This window comes from Urocitellus parryii, chromosome 10 (genome assembly GCF_045843805.1).
Source record: "Urocitellus parryii isolate mUroPar1 chromosome 10, mUroPar1.hap1, whole genome shotgun sequence".
Classification (NCBI taxonomy): domain Eukaryota; kingdom Metazoa; phylum Chordata; class Mammalia; order Rodentia; family Sciuridae; genus Urocitellus; species Urocitellus parryii.
The window spans coordinates 92,336,344-92,348,912 of NC_135540.1; the positions used below are offsets into that span (position 1 = coordinate 92,336,344).

At 32.4% G+C, this 12,569-nt stretch overlaps 1 pseudogene; it reads left to right on the forward strand.

Annotated features, from left to right (window-relative positions):
• Window positions 1-6,892: 6,892 nt before the first annotated feature.
• LOC144257232 (UDP-glucuronosyltransferase 2B31-like) overlaps window positions 6,893-12,569 on the forward strand; it is a 34,705-nt pseudogene continuing 29,028 nt past the window's right edge.

A 12,569-nucleotide genomic window follows, 5' to 3' on the forward strand; every position in this document is an offset into this window, starting at 1 on the left:
TCTTTAGCATTTATTATTCTTATTCATGGCAACTGCTATTCTGACAATTATGAGATGAAATCTCAGTGTAGTTTTGATTTAAATTCCCATGAAGTTTAAAGATATGGAATATATATATATATATATATATATATATATATATTATTTTGTTGGCCATTTGTATTTCTTCTTTTGGAAATTATCTGTTCAATTTATTTCCCAATTTAATAATTTGGTTGGTTGTTTGGCATAAAGTTTTTTTTAAATTTTTTAATTTTCTAGAAATCAATATTTTGTCAGAATAGAGCTAGCAAAGATTTTCATCCATTCTGTAGGTTCCTGCTTCACAATTCTAATATGTTTATTGTGTGTGTGTGTGTGTGTGTGTGTGTGCAGAATATAATCAATATGGTGTGTTCCCCTTTATTAACTCTTGGCATTATTTCCTGAAATTTAGAGGCTCTATTAAGAAAGTTGTTGCTTTTGCCTATGTGTTAGAGTGTTGACCCTTCTTTTTCTTAATGGACTTGTATACTTTCTGGTCTAATTCCCAGGCAGTTGATCCATTTTGGGTTGATTTTTGTGTAGGGTGAGAGATAGGGGACTACTTTTATTCTACTACACATGGATAACCAATCCTTCATCATCATTTGTAAAAAATAGAAATCAATCATTTCTGCAATGTATATATTTGGCACCTTTGGTAAGGATCAGACAAATGTATATATGTGGGGCTTTTTGGTCTTCTATTTTTTACCAATAATAAATGTGTCTGTTCTATGCTGATACTATGCAGTTTTTGTTTCTATTCCTCTGTAGTATAATTTGAAGTCAGACATTGTGATGGTGACTCTAACATTGCTTTCTCGGTTTAAGTTGCTGTGTCTATTCTGAGTCTTTTTAGGGGTTTTTTTTTTGTTGTTGTTGTTTGTTTCTAGTTCTGTGAAAAATGCCATGGTTATTTTCATGGTGACTGCATTGAATTTGTATATTGCTTTTGGTTATATGGCTATTTAAACAATATTAATTCTACCTATCCATGAAAAGGGGAACTTTTCCATTGTTTGAGGTCAATTTCTTTCTTCAATGTTGTCTAGTATTCATTGTAGAGGTCTTTTACCTTCTTGGAAAACTTATGTTTAAAAATTAGAAGAATTATAAAAAGAATTTTGAAAGAATTCTTCAAACATATCATCTAATTTTTACATATTAAAGACAAATAGAGCTAATACAGTCAGTTGTTAAGAATATTATAAAATCATGATCTGAATTAGTTTTCATGCAGCTAGCATGCAACATATGTATGAACAAAAGATTAGTATTCATCCAATAGTGAGAAATATTAGAGTCATCAAACAAAAATATAATCAACCATGTATACAAATGCACAAAACAGTGGATAGGCAATTCACACAAGTGAAAATGGCTAGTAACTTGTAAAAGATGACAACAGTCCCAAATGTAAATTGAAGATATTAAATAAAATTCAATAATTTTTTAAAAAACCTGTCAGCAAGTTACAAGTAGAAGAAATACACCACAACACAATTAAAGCCACATATGCACACACACAGATAGCATGATATTGAATAAAGTTAAACAATTTCCTTTAAATCTGGGAGCCAGAGAAGCATGTTCACTTTCACTATGCTTACTTAATATAATATTAGAAGTCCAACACAAAACAGTTAACCAAAGAAAGAAATAAAATTCATCCAAATTGGAAACTAAAAATCAAACTACCAGTTTTTTTTTAATCCATATGATCTTATATAGAGAAAGCCTAACTCATTTCACTAGAATCCTTTTGGATGAAATAGATCAGATGAAGTATTCTTGATAATTTTTCTGTATATAAGATCAATATACAAAATTGAATAGTATTACTAAACACCAATAAAAAACAACCTGAAAAATCAAGACTCAATCAAATTTACCATAATTATGAAAAAAGTAACTAACTAGAAATATATTTAACATGAAAGGTAATAGAATACTAAGCTATAAACTCAGAAACAGTGATAAAAGAAATTGAACAAGACAGACACAATAATGGAAATATAGCCCATCTTTATCAGAAGAATTCATTTTGGTAGGTGGATCTAAGATGGAGGGCCAGAGGAGGAAATATTTTGTGTTGCTCTGTGACCTGGGACTCACGTAGGGAGAATATGGCTTCTCTGAGAGCAATATTCCTGCTCCTGTGCAGGAAATCATGGCCACCATTCCCATGCAGGACTCCAGGCCTCAGTGTCAGTGTAGGTCTCCCAACTACTCACCCACTCATCACTACCAGGTTCCCAAGACGAATCACTGGCATCAGCACCCACAGAGACTTTTGCCACTAAGCAGAGCAGAAATCCCAAATGTCATTCCCACACAGAATAAGGAGAAATACCAGAGATACTTTGAGAATAGAGTCAGTTAAATTAAGTTCTTCCTTATTCAACACATAAGTATCAATCATTCAATCAAAGAATATTTATAAAGTGAAGAGTATGCACCACAGGTCAGTTCTGGATATGCAGAGGAGTAAAGGAGACATTTTCTGTCCCCATATATCTTAGATAATACTTGGAAAGATAGCATGTAAATAAGTAATAAAAAGAGTGTCAAAATGGGTATAATAAAGGAGGAACACAATGCTGATATAATATGTCTGGTAACTTAGCAGTCCAGAAGTAACACTAAGCATTGTCATTATTGTTACTTTTCTTATTTCTAATACTACTAAGTGCCTAATTTACATGAGCCACATTAGATATAACTCCTCACTTAATAGGAAATGGTTTTCCAATAGATAAACCCTGTATACAGTGCTAGAAAACAGATACTCTATAGATTGGTTTTAAAAAAAAGAAATGTGTTCACAGTCAAATATACAGATAGAAATGCCAAAATACTGTGGTAAGTATTAAGGTTTTTTACATATCTTTCCAAGTATTATGTAATATATATGGGGACAGAAAATGTCTGCTGTCCTAGCTTACATAGAAGATGTTTTAACTAAATATCTATTCCCCCACAATATTGCAGCCAAACTCAACATTCATTTTCTTTTCATTCATGAATTTTACCTATTTTTCACTTCAGATTCCAGGCTTTTATGTCTCTGAGCATAGAAGTATTATTTATCTTATCAAAATGAATTTGTTTAGTATCTTCCACCAAGTATCTAGTCCATTGCTGTAAATCTTCCTTGAGGAACATGAATTTCAAAAACAAAATGAATTCTCAGAAAATGTACATTGCATATATAATACATATCTAACAATTCCTACACCTGTACCTGAAAAATTACTCTTAGTTTATAATTATGAAATAATCTGTCAATAAAAAGCAGGATATTCCTTATGAATGAACACAGATCCTAATGTATTTTAATTCAATATCACATTTAAGACATATGTAGAAAACAAGTATTCTATGTGTATTATTATTTAATCTTCAGAAGATGATTATCTTTGTCTCCATTCTTGATAAAAGCAATATAAATAATGAGATATTGTTTGAAGAATAAACCCAATATTATCTGGAATGGAACTAATAAACAATTGTCCCCTTTTACTAGGTACAAGACCTGAACTAAGACTTGTGCAAGTTCTGTATAATCTAATTCTATTTTTTTTTGGGGGGGGGGCGGGTACCAGGGATTGAAATCAGGAGCACTAAACCACTGAGCCACATTCCCAGGCCTATTTTTTGTATTTTATTTAGAGACAAATTCTCACTGAGTTGCTTAGGCTCACTGTTACTGAGACTGGCTTTGAACTGAGACCCTCCAGGCATGGGCCAATGAGCACGGCTACTAGTTCTAATGTTGAAAGATTTTGTTGTTCAATTTAAGAGAAAGTGGCAGTGGCAGTTTGTGTGTGTGTGTGGTGGGGGGTATGGGTAGAGAGTAGGAAGAAAATGAAGATAAGGAATAATATCAAGAATAATGCAGTATCAATAATTAGTATTACAGGCTATTGTTATTAATTCATAGAAACATTTGAACTGGCATCAAGAGTTGTGAGATTTTCTTCTAAATTTTGAAAAAATAAATTATTCCCCTACATATTTTATTTTTCTGTTAGATTCATAGATAACTTCAGAATATATTAAAGAAGAGACATTTGTCAAAATTCATCAAGAATCTTAAAAATTAATATAGTCATTGGTTTAATAAGATATTCATAATAATATAGTAAAAAATGATCAAGGTGTACAGAATACTATCTTTGGCAGTTATGTATAAAATGAACACTGGATATAATGTGATTATCTTTTCTTGCTGAATTACTTAAAACCTATCTGCATAATTCATCATAACAACAGATTTTATTCAAGAAGGTATAGTTTGCCTAATTAGGCCTCACTATGAGTTTAGCTGGAAACTGAGGAAAAAGAAGAAATATGAGATTAGATGAAAAAGTAGAAAGTCAATCTTATTTCATTTTTTATACTTTTCCACAATTTTCTAAAATTTCTCAAATTGAGCTTGTACTATTTTCATAAGGATATCATAGAATGAGAATAAATCCATGTTTGCAATTAGTTAATTGCAACTGAGGTTATATTACTTTATCATTTTTGGGTAATATCATCAACAGCCTTGGACCACAAACCTGTGAGACAAAGATTGAACATAAGGTAATGCTGATATATTTTACTGGAATCACACAGAGTACCTTGATGCCCAATGCAAGTCACAGAAATAACACAATGATCTCCCTACAGAAAATAATTATAATTTTGAAGAACGCTCTGGACAACATTCAATCTTCATGGTCAATATTTAGAAAAGTTTTAGCTTGTTCATATTTTCTCTAAAATGTTTTTAAAATATAAGCTCTCTATATTAGAAAATATACATTTTATGTTCAAAAGTTTCTCATTATTATACAGTGAGGAAAGAACAAATCATCCATATAAAATGCAATGAAGAAAAGAATAGCAAGTATACAGTTTTGAAAACACAAGTAGTGAAACTTTTGTCTCCTCCACATCTTCTTCCTTTTGTGGGGAGAAGAGTTTATAGTTTGAATATTAAATGTGTCCCAAAGGATTGGTCCCTGGCTCAAGGCAACACTGGGAGGTGGTAGAATTCGTAGATTGTCAAGCCCAGTGGAAGAAAGTTAGGTCATTTGGCATATGCCCTTGAAAGGAATACTGGGATCTAAGACCCTTCTCTTCCTCTCTCTATGTCACTTTTTAAATTCCTAGCCAGATTCTATGCCATACTCTCCTACCAAGATGTACCCCCTCAAAAATCAGCCCAAAGCAATGGTGCCAACAGACTGTGAAATGTCCCAAACTGTGAGACAAAATAATATTGACTTCCTTATCAGTTTATTATCTCAGGAATTTTATTAGAGTAACAATACAAAGTTGACTAACAGAACAGATATTAAATTGAGTGATATGGGATTGCTGTTATTTTAGATAATAATTTAGCAGTTGGTATGTATTTATGATCTCAAATAAGAACAATTTTCAAAGAATCCCAACTAAACATGCCTTTACCAGAAGCTTTCTAAAAGCTGAGGTGATTTGATCAAAAGTTTGACCATATCTACACTGGAGAAATGCTGGCTGAACTTCTTTGATTGTGGTATAAGTGCTCCCTGTGGGACACAGAAAGGTGAGAAGAAAGACCACTCATACCCAGTTGCATATAGCACTTTCTACCATAGTATCAATTGGATATCAGGGCAAAAGTTGCCACATAGAAATAATAACCTAAAAAATACGATAATTTAAATATGTAGCTATACATGTATACTCCTAGATTCTAAACAGGAATCTTGGAACAGTTACATTGAAATTCTAAAGCATATCACCATAATCGTAAAAATCTTAACCTTATTGAATAAGTGATTTAAGGAGTGGTGATTGGAAAAGTTCAACAAATTTTAAGATAAGCTATACAAGAATACAGAGATGAGAGAAATTGAATAAAGTTTCATTTGTAATTTCCTTTTAGTACTCTTAAATTGAAAAACATAATAACTAAACTGACACATTGCTTAGTAAAACAACAATGATAAATATCTAAAGGTGAGTTAAATTCCTAGGTATTTTATTTTTTTAAATTTTTTAGTTGTATATGGACATGATGACTTTATTTTATTTATTTATTTTTATGTGGTGCTGAAGATCGAACCCAGTGCCTCACACATGTCAGGGAAATGTTCTACAACTGAGCCACAACTCCTGCCCCAGTTCCTATGTATTGTTTGCTTCCAAGAACATATTAAAAAAAAAAAAAACATTAACATTAGATTAGATTGTAATGTTTTACACTACTGTTAAAAATATTAACAATAACTCTTAAAAACATAAGGTAGACATCATTCAAGTATCTGCATCACTGAAATCATATTTTCAGTAGTCTTGTGGTTTGAACATAGCTTGTCACCACCCATGTTTCTGTTCAAGTTTGGTTGTACAATATTGAGAGGAGTGATTATTTTAGTCATCTTTTTCATCACTGTGACCAAAAATGGTAAGAACAACTTAGAGGAGAAAAAGTTTATTTGAGCTTAAGGATTCAAAGGTCTCACTCCATTGATGGCTAACCCCATTGCTCTGAGTCTAAGATGAAGTAGCACATCTTGAGAGAAGGGCTCAGCAAAGAAAAGCCAAACTCAGCTTATGTGAGCATCTGGAAGAAAAGAGGGAGAGAGAGAAAGCAAGAGAGGCACCACAGGACAGATGAACACTCTAGGGAATACAAACTTTTATAACCTTGAGGTACTCTACCTTGTGTTTGTTCTCCTATCATCCACATGATCAGCCTGTACAAATGTACTTTGAAGTGCAGGAGTTATACTTTAACTTTGGATTGATTTATCCTGAGACATATAAGCATGAGAAATTAAAGAAAAGAAGAGCTTCTAACGTAAAAGAAGCATTGCTTTGCACCAATATGTCTGTGAAAAGGAACTTAGTTCTTCTGCTGACACAACTGATGTGTTACTGTAGTTTGGGAAGCTGTGGAAAAGTGCTGGTGTGGCCCACAGAATACAGCCATTGGATCAACATAAAGACAATCCTGGATGAACTTCTCCAGAGAGGTCATGAGGTGACTGTTCTGACATCAACAGCTTCCATTCTTATTAATCCCAACTCAACATCTGCTATTAATTTTGAGGTTTACCCTGCACCTTCAAGTGAACAATATTTGGAAGAACGTTTCTCCAAATGGATCCATGAGTTAATTTATGATATTCCAAAAGATGACTTTTGGGGATTTTTTTCATTATGGCAAAAAGTTTCCAAGGAATATTCTGATACAATTGAACAACTCTGCAGAAATGTAGTTTTAAACAAGAAACTTATGATGAAACTACATGAATCAAAATTTGATGTGGTTCTTGCAGATGCAGTTGGTCCCTGTAGTGAGCTGCTTGCTGAGCTACTTAAAATACCATTTGTATACACTCTCCACTTTACTCTTGGCTATACGTATGAAAAGTATAGTGGGGGACTTACTTTCCCTCCTTCCTACGTGCCCATTATTATGTCTGAATTAAGTGCTCAAATGACATTCATGGATCGGATTAAAAACACAATGTATATGCTTTATTTTGATTTTTGGTTTCAATCACTTGATGTGAAGAAATGGAATCAGTTTTACAGTGAAGTTCTAGGTAAGCTGGTTCTTTAATTAGTATTTTGAAACCCTAAATTTCCTGTGACTTTGAAGCTGAGCTTGCATGAATATAAAATCAGAAGAATTTTCTTTTCTGTAAGTAAAAGGATGGAATGAAAATATAAGATGAACAAGTAGTCTCACCAATAAAAAAAAGGATCCTTATATTATAGGGCCAGTTAGAAACCAGTGGCAATTACTTATTCAAAATGCAAATTGAATCATGGAAGATTTCTCTGAGCAATTACATATGCATTTTACTATTATTTTCCTCTTTAAGGACAGTCATTATTAATGACTAATTATTAATCTCACTAAAAGTTTTAATGATGATAGGCATATAGATTAATAACATACACATGTATTACTAGCACAACCATATATATGTACCATGGAGGAAATTGTTTACTTTTCAATAGCTTTGTTTCCTCAGTTAGAAATTTAAAAAAAATATTTATTTGCATTGCTGTGAAGATTCTTTCATAGTTAACAGTGTCTCTATCTCCGGCACAGAAAGTTATAAATTGTGATACCTTATATTTCATATTCCTTTGATAAAAACAAATTAATCATGTGTTAAAACCTTGGTGTAGAGTAAAACCACACCTTATTAGTCTATATTTTTTAAATTGCATTTACCATTTAAGACAATATGAACTAAATTAAGCATGAGAACCAATCTCTATTTTAATATTTGTGTAAACTTTCTGGCTTTTACATATATATATATATATATATATAACTTAATACTGTTAATCTCTTAATATGAAGCAAATGCAGTAGAGGTCATTAGGAATTCAGGTATACTCAATAAATCATTACAGATCACTTGAAGAATCACGGATCAAGGAAATGGTTTGCTCAATTGTAAGAATTAGACTGACTACTCCTAGAAAAGTTATCTCTACAGTTATGGGAGCACTGATTATTAATGGATCTCACAGAAATTCTAAAAATTTAGGTTACTTTTGTAGTTTTAGAAAGAAAATAATATAAAATGCATGTTTACTTCTATGGAGGCTTAGGTTAATAATTTAATTATTTCTGATTGTAAATATACAAATGGAATACTAGAAAGTACTCACACAACTAGTTTATGTACATATTAACATATGTAAAATGTATCAAATATAGTATGCAAAAATGTGCCCTAAAAAACATATCAATTGTAGTATGCAAACACAGGAACACACACATACACAAGTGCATTTGAACATCTTGCCTACACAAATCCAACTCATTTCAAGGCAAATATATCAAGCATTCAAGATACATGTCTCTCATTTTCTTTTCTTCTCTTTTCTCCATTCAGGGAGACCCACTACAATATATGAGACAATGGGGAAAGCTGATTTTTGGCTCATTAGAACCTATTGGGATTTAGAATTTCCTCGTCCACTCTTACCAAATTTTGACTTTGGGGAGGACTCCACTGTAAACCTGCCAAACCCCTCCCTAAGGTAAATCTTCTCTTGTTTGTTTTGTTCTGCTTGATTAACATTTTTGGTAGAAATGACTCTGCATTCTTAACTCAGAGTGTTTAACTCAGAGATGTGAAAAACAAGATAAAGAGTTCTTCCAATTATAGACTCAGAAAATTCTATGTCATCACATGTAATGGCATTTCATATTGTCACAAAAGAAAGTAGGATATTGTGTATCCTTTGAAAATAGTCAGGAAAATTAAGGCCTTCATTATGTATTACATAATAAATAATCAATCATTTATTCTAATAAATAGAAAGAATATTTATTAAGTAAATGTCATATACCAGAGATAAGTGCTGGATATAGAGAGATATAAAGTTGGCACAGTTTCTGCATCATCGAGACCTTACATTCAAGCTGGGTACAGAGACTGTAACAAGTAATAAATTTGTGTGTGTTATCATAAGGAAATTATACAATACTAATGAAACCTCCAGCAAAGATCATAAAATAAATCCTAAAATTCTTGATAACTAAGGTGAATTCTAAAGAATCCACAGGATAGGAAAAGAGGTTGAGGGAGAGAGGGAGATACAAAAGGAAAAGCACATACAATAGTAAGGGAAACTCTCAAGAACTTCAAGAGTAGTTCAGCAGGAGAAGGCTCAGCAAAGTGCAGATGATGCTAGAGAGGTAAGTGAAAGTGGGATAATTAGTAGGAGTTTAAAATATCTGTGAAGTACATTGGGTAGCCAATGAAAGGAGTTAAGCATAAGAGAAATGTGAATAAAATTTCCATTTTGAAAAATCTCAAAATGCAGTCACCAAGTTGGATTTTAGGGGGAAAGACAATGCAGAGGAACCACTCGGGAAGTTGTTGCAAGACTGCAGATAACAAATGATGTAAACATGGATGAGGTTGTTCTTACTTGTGACTATGCTTCTTTATCTATTAAGAGTCAAATATCATTTGTGTTACCTGGAAAATGTAAATAATACTGATACACAATGTCCTTGGTACAAACATAGGATCCATAGCAATATTCACTATTGTAATTATTCCTTTTGTGTTTCTATAAAACTATTTTTCCATCTGAAAAACTGAACTGTGTTATCTACTTTTAAAGACCCTAACTATACCAAAAAGGTAGGATTAATACTTGGAAATAGTAATATTTGGAAATTTTTACATTTAATTCATTTTCACATACCCTAAACATTGCTGTGTACATGAATTTGGATTATATTCAAATTGAGAGATAGAAACTCACAATATGGCTGAAACAAACTACCATAGATTTTCTCTTGTAAATGTTGACAGCCCAGTCTGGTATGATAGCTCTATTACCAATAATATTAATTAGGTAATGTGTTCCAGGCACAGTGGATACGATTTCATATATAACAAAAACTAAATTTCTGAAAAATCAACACTGTATTTTCAACCAAAGACCTAGAGAACAGATATTCCATCAATTTGCTTAAAGGTAAATGCGTGAGTTTTGGCAATCAAATCAGTAAGTGGAATTGCTAAAATTATATTTTAAGTGTTCAAGCTCTTCACAACCTTTTAGCTTTAAAGGAATTGCTTTTCTCCATGATATAAATGTGTGGCCTTTACTTGACTTCACTCCAGCATTTGAACAACTCACCTGAGAACTCAAAATACTACATCCTAGACCATGATAGGGTTGTTTAGCTTGAGAGAGCTTTCTGCCATAAGCCAAACTTAAAGGACACCTCAGGAAAACTCCCTTAGAAAACTCAGGTCTCAACATCACAGCTTCCCGACAGAATGAACATAGGAAATATATACTGCAAACATAATGATGATCTAAGTTTTCTTGTCATTTATTTCTGATCACAGCCCTTTAGTTTATAATTACAAAATAATTCTGTTAGAAAATAGGATAATATTTCATAGGAGGAAACAGAAGAGTCTAAAACATTTTAAATATATACATGCTTAGAAGAAAACATTACTTGCCATATTACTATGTGATCTCTAAAGAGTGGCTTTTTCCCTACCTGTTAAAGGCACCAACACATTGAGATCTTACTCAAGCCTCATTTTCTTTTTTTTTAATTATTGGTTGTTCAAAACATTACAAAGCTCTTGACATATCATATTTCATACATGCATTTGATTCAAGTGGGTTATGAACTCCCAGTTTTACCCAGTATACAGATTGCAGAATCACATCAGTTACACATCTGCGTTTTTACATATTGCCATACTAGTTGACTGTTGTATTCTGCTACCTTTCCTATCCTCTACTATCCCCGCTCCCCTCCATTCCCATCTTCTCTCTCTACCCTATCTACTGTAATTCATTTCTCTCCCTTGTTGTTTTTTTTCTTTTCCCCTCACATCCTCTTATATGTAATATTGTATATCAATGAGGGTCTCTTTCCATTTCTATGCAATTTCTCTTCTCTCCCCCATTCCTTCCCACCTCTCGTCCCTGATTAATGTTAATCTAATAGAATTATTTTGTTATTTGTGATAAGTTCCATACAATACAAACAGAAAACCAAAAAGTTAGCGAAAGTTATGACTAAAAACTAGGACAGAGTTATTGTAAGTTTTAAGCCATTAACCTCTGATCTTGAGAGATTTCCCCATTCACAGTAGGAGAAAGAGACCTTGTCAATAAAAGGGGAAAGACAACAGAGAGAGGAGGAAGACAATGACAATGTAGATAGCTGTGTGATCATGATAAGGAATAATAGAAGCAGGTGTTATTTAATAGAATAAACAAGATTAGAATACAGGCCAATATTAGAAACACTGTCTTCTTGATCTTGATTATATAAAGTAATGCTCCCCCAAATTACTTGCTTTTCCATTAATAATTAGATTCTCAGACAATTTCTGTATTGTTTAAATACAGAAATTTGTCAAAATGACAAAGAGCCAAATGTACCAATACTTTTGACAATGCAAATAGCCTTGGGTTTCACAGTATACCCATTGTAATTATACAAACAAAAAATCAAATGAATGTAATCTGTGTTCATGACAGTTACTTATAGAATGCATATTGCAAAAATGTCTTACATTAATTAATTAACACATTAAGTGATGTAATACATTAAGTAATGATTTTAAAACTTATTCTGGTACATACCACACCATCACAATCACTTTATTTACTTATTATATTTATTTTTATCTCTCTTTTGGTACTATGGATTGAACTCATGTGCACTCAACTACTGAGACACATCCCCAGCCCTAGTTTGCATTTTACTGAGAGACAGGGTCTCACTGAGTTGATTAGTGCTTCGCTGTAGCTGAGGCTGGCTTTAAACTTGAGACCCTCCTCAACCTCCTGACCTGCTGGGATTACAGGCGTATACCACCTTACCCAGTACAATTACTTTACAATATAATGCTTCACTACATTAAGTCATAGCACAAGTTTAGTTGGAGACAAAAAGACAAAATACTGACTATATTAATATCATTATTTTGTGAGAAGAAAAGATATACAAAAGAATTTTAATCTTCCATTTACAT